The 5241-nt window shown below is 25.4% G+C and overlaps 1 long non-coding RNA gene across 1 annotated transcript; it reads right to left on the reverse strand.

Annotated features, from left to right (window-relative positions):
- Positions 1 to 4735: 4735 nt before the first annotated feature.
- On the reverse strand, positions 4736 to 5092 carry LOC137831464 (uncharacterized). Its single transcript, XR_011084442.1, has 2 exons — positions 4953 to 5092; positions 4736 to 4874 (listed from the first exon to the last, which is right to left on the reverse strand). It is a non-coding gene; the product is annotated as an uncharacterized lncRNA (long non-coding RNA).
- Between the last annotated feature and the right edge of the window lie 149 nt (positions 5093 to 5241).

The raw sequence follows: 5241 nt of genomic DNA on the forward strand, positions 1-5241 counted from the left end.
GCAGAAGCTAATGCTATTCCATATCAGCTCTTATAACCAAAATATTAAAAGGAATATGATCTTCATTGCTTCCCTTTCAGGCATTTTGTTCTTCCGATGTGAATTTCCTTTCTGCAACTTGAAGTTATTATTATAATAAAAAAACCTACCTTTTTACATCCCATAGTCAAAGGATCACCTGCCAAGAAAAAAAAAAACCATTAAAACCATTCTAGTCCATGGCTAGCTGGAGTTTGACCGGGAATGTGCCAGTCAGAGTCACACGCGGTTTTTCTTTTGATCCTTCCTAATGAACAAATTGTTATAAACTATTGCAATGTTTCTCATATTATGTGTCTTTTAGAGGTAACATGACCATGAAAGATTCAAGTTACTGACTATCATCAAACGAATTTTTGTTATTAAAAAATCTTTAACAGTGAATCTGGTTTTTTTATTCTGAAAAGTGGTTCTGTTTAAGTATTTGGATGAGATTTTAGTAATTGAGAAATGAATAATCAACATTTCTTTATTTCTAATGTGCAAATATTTTGAAATGAATACTTATTACGTATGAACAAACAAAATTACCAATTAGGTCACTGTTTATACAGATGGGTCCAGTCTGCAAAAGTTAGAAGTAGTAGTAGCAGATGTTACATGACTAAGTATTATTATTGGTGTTTTGTTATTGGTATTCATAATTTTTTGATTTGAAAAGAATGATTCTTTTTTCAGAAAGAAAAAACTGAGACCAAGAAACTATTGATGCACAAGATGAGTTGTTAGTCAGAAAGTATGACCATGGTTGTTCTTTGTCTTGTAGTGGAAGAAAAGATGTTGTTTGAGGATTCCAGGAAATTGACAGACAATTTCTAGGTACGAGGAAGGACAAAAACATTGACGGAAGTGAATCTTAAGACCCCAAGAATGACATGTGATTGATTTACAATATCACTATACAAAAGAGCCTCATCTAAACAGTGACTAAGTAACTAGATCATCACCAGTTTTGAATTGCAGCGTTGAATATGCTTCTGATTCAAACAAAACGAGAGAGTTATAAAACAGAAAAAGTCACTTACGAAATTCAATCAGAAAAAGTCACTAGAGAAATTCAAACAGAAAAAAGTGAATAAGATAAACAATATTTAAAGATAAACAATGTTTGAAGTTAGAGTCTTAAAGTTTATTCACTATCGGTGTCGAATTATCAGTGTAATTAAATATTGGAAACTAGTAAAATACAATATTTTTTCTTCCTTCATGTTTTTTTAATACCAGTAATAAAAGAAACTATTGTTAATTGTGTGAATTAGTTAACGGAAGTATACTAAATTAAAAGTTTTGAAGTTAAATTCTAGATAATGAAGAAGAGTTTTATGGTTTATAATAATAATCCTATGTGATTTCTTTTTTTTAATAATGGGATACCTGCAAAATTATTATGAAGTTTAAGTTAATCTGATAATGATCTGAAAGTTAAAAAAAAATTGTGATTGTTTCCCTTATTTATATTTTTTGATTGAATCTTTAGTGTCATAAGTCTGATGTAGAGTCAAAAAAAGACTCAATCATGCTTTAATCATCTTTTACAAATAATATGACATACTATGACTAATGATGTTTTATGATCTTTTGTAATTTATGTTAGTTATTTCAAAAGATCGATGGTGTTATCGACTTATCAGTCTTTCATAACTTAACAAAAATATTTCTTATAAAAAAATACATTTAATTGTGTGATTAAAGAATTCATTTTTCTTGAAACTAATTTACACACATAATTGCATACAATATGATATAAAATTAATTTTATAAAAATCGATTCTATAAACAAATTAATTAAATTGTTAATCCACAAGAAAAATCTTGATTGTTAGCTTTGAGTTAAGGTATCATAATATCTATGACAACAAAATTCTTAAACACTTGTTGAATCTATGAAGCGCGACAGTTTGAAAGCCCATGGGAGGGGGTTGAACTTAAGTTATGGATTGTTCATTAGAACAAGTGTCACTTCAATAGAAAAAAAATCGAAACTATGTTATTGGCATGACTCACCTATGACCATGTGTGAACCCTACTCACTAATTTAAAGAAAAATTCATTAATACTATATTTTGTAACATTTTTATAAGTATGTTTCTTATTATTCAAAATTATTAAAATTACAGAAAACATGAGAAAGACACGAATTTGATTTAGACCTATCTATTCTCTTCATTAACTTCAACGTAACGTTTGGGGATAATTGAACCGCTTTGGTTGACATTTTTTTGCTTAGACCACTATATGAGTAGTTATAATTTTTAATTAATAGGCCATTTATTTAATTTAGTCTTATAGCCAAGCAACTTTGTTCATTGTTGAACATTCAGATAGTTTATAAGTAAAAAATAATATTACTTTTCTAAATCGATTTTCTTGAGTTAAATTATATCCAAATTCGTATTTAGTATAGGTAATAATAAATATTAGTTCACAATTTTTTTAATCTATAGTTAATATATATTTATTCAAAACAGACCAACTTTATTGTGGTCCAACGGGCCAGAAGGACAAACTGAACCATAAAATAGATGTGGCTTCTTCCTGCACATCCATAGGTTCTTACTGTACCCATAAAATTTGTAATTCTTCCAAAAGTATTCTTATGTAACAAAATTGAAGTGTTTAAAGGTTTGGTTATGGCGATTTTTTTTTTATATTTTTAATTATATAATTCAATTATTTTTTAGATTAAAAATTCTGGAATTAATTAAAATATATGTGCATCTTATAGATTAGTCAATTTAAAACTTGTTCCGAACCCAGTAAAATATTATGGATTAATATATTATAAATTGCATAATTCTAAAACTAATTTATGATTGTTTTGTAGATTGTGTTTTCCAGATTACATATCCATAATCTTTAAGTATTTTTAGAATAATTTTTAAATTATGTAATTTAAATTGTGTTTAAAAATAAATCACGTTCAAATGAATGACAAATGCAAAAAAGCTGTAAAATACAAATGAAAAACCAATATTTTCTACAAATGCAATATTACTGCACCACAAACGGTATAAAGAACCACTTAAAAAAACCTTCAACGAACACAAATGGAGTGCTAAAGACTGAGGGGTGCTGTGGAGAAAAAAATTTAGGATTTTTTAATATTTTTACTAAAAAATAACGTAGTTTCATTTGACGTATGCGATGCTAGAAATTATGGAGGTGTAGAAAGAAACAGTCTAAAACAGATAGGGACAAAAGAAATTTGGACCGATCCAACAACTCTTTAAACCCAAATCTAATTTAAGATTAATCAAATACTCCTGAATCATTTATCTATTATGGTTTTTTTCTAAAACTGGTCAATTTTTTTATTTTCCCAAAATGGAAAAAAAAATTCTTAAAAGGAGTAATTAAAAAAAAATAAAAAATCACATAAACAATTTCTAATATTATAATTTAGAAATAAAATAAATAAAATCTTATTTCTGAAATACGATTTCATTATAAATGTTTTCTGTATTTTAATAAAAAATAATATATATTTTCCTATATTATAATATAAATATTAAAAATATATATAATAACTAATTTTTATATATGTGATATGTTTATAATATTTAAATATATATATTTTTAGTATTTAAAATTAAAATAATATAAAAAAATAAATTTAATTTATTATATAACAATTTTTATATATAATTAAAGAAAATTAAGTTTTTATTAAATATTTTTTAAACTAAATAAGTTTTCATAAAATATTTCATATATTTTAAATACTGTTGAATTTTATCCTATCTAAAATTAAGATTATTAGCCTATTTATGTAACATCGAATTTCATTCAAAATCTTACATAAAAAATCAAACTAACTAACAATTAATTATATACATAAAAAAATTAATTAACCTTTTTAAATAAAATTGAGCATATGAGTAATAATAGAATATAAACTTTTGAACATATCAAATAATAATAATAGAATATAAACATTTGAATTATTTTTGAACTTTTATGACAATAAGTTTTCAATTAGCATTCTCCATCTTAACTTTCCATTCCGTTGAGTTACTGGTTTACTTTAACATTTCAAATTTAGAATTTTACTAACTTAATTTTTCATTATAAATTAAATTTACTTTATCTAATTTCTTAAAATTATTACTTATATTATTTTATAATATTTTTTAATTTAAATAATAATAATAATATTATAAATATATCACACATACGAATTCACGAATTCAGTTCATTATAATTTATATTATATCAGAAAACGTAATGTATATTAATTTATATTATAATATAAGAAAGATGAAATCTTATTTCACAAATACAATCTTAATTTTACTATTTTTTTAAACTTTATATATTAAAATATATTATGATATTAAGAAACGTAAAATACGATTTCTTTTTTATATTGTATTTCATATATACGATTTTTAAACTTTGATACAATTTTAATTTTAGTACTTTTTAAACTTTATATATTAAAATATATTACAATATTAGAAAACGTAAAATACGATTTCTTTTTTAAATTGTATTTCATATATACAATTTTTTAAATATGTGTATACAGTTGGCGATTTCTCTTTATTAATATCCTAGTTTCATTCCATGTTGTCGATTTACTAATTTCGAATATAATTTTGTTTTCCTATTTTTTGTAAAATAAAAACAAATTTACAGCAGTTTTGTAAAAAAACCTCTATTGTGCATCACCGCACCATAAACAACATAGCAAGCATAATCGGAATAAAAATAGTTCAATATTATACTTTCATTCTTGACAACTAAATCTAGAGAATAAATCTTTACGCCACAACATGAACAAAACAATACCCTTCGTTTAACTTCAATTGAACTTGCACAGGTCTCGTTCATACCTGCACAGAATATGACCAAAGTTTACAGGTATCCATGAAGTAAACATCACATGAAATTAGCAGAACAAGAAGTTTTACTCTAAAACACAATGTAATAGATCTAACAATTCTTCATCCTCCGAAACCGTAGAGAGTCCTTCCTTGTCTTTTGAGTGCATAAACAACATCCATAGCAGTAACAGTCTTCCTCCTAGCATGCTCAGTGTAGGTAACTGCATCACGAATTACATTCTCCAAGAAGATTTTGAGAACACCTCTGGTCTCCTCATATATCAAACCGCTGATCCTCTTGACGCCACCTCTTCTTGCCAACCTACGAATGGCAGGCTTGGTTATTCCCTGGATGTTATCGCGAAGCACCTTCCTG

This window comes from Phaseolus vulgaris, chromosome 6, assembly GCF_000499845.2.
Source record: "Phaseolus vulgaris cultivar G19833 chromosome 6, P. vulgaris v2.0, whole genome shotgun sequence".
NCBI classification, from domain to species: Eukaryota; Viridiplantae; Streptophyta; class Magnoliopsida; order Fabales; family Fabaceae; genus Phaseolus; species Phaseolus vulgaris.